This window comes from Stegodyphus dumicola, chromosome 9, assembly GCF_044657685.1.
Source record: "Stegodyphus dumicola isolate Sdum_Otavi_A_Nest chromosome 9, ASM4465768v1".
Taxonomy (NCBI): Eukaryota; Metazoa; Arthropoda; class Arachnida; order Araneae; family Eresidae; genus Stegodyphus; species Stegodyphus dumicola.
Window position 1 is genome coordinate 39,196,271 of NC_140776.1, and position 277 is coordinate 39,196,547.

The window sequence follows — 277 nt, forward strand, 5'->3', positions numbered from 1 at the left end:
CCCCATTGTAATACTTATATGACACTGTTAAAATTATTGTATACTAAATATGTATCCCTACACTCATTAAAAATGAAATTGTCATTTTTATGCAAAGATACAGTATTCTTTGCAACAGTTAATAAACAAATGTTACAGAAAGAGGAAGATGCAATGTTTATTATAGTAAAGATGAATTTCTACGCAATCAAGCAATCAAGTGTTGCAAATGATGTTGCCATTTTTACGTTTTCTTCAATCAACTCAAACACTTCTAAAAACAAACACACAACAATCG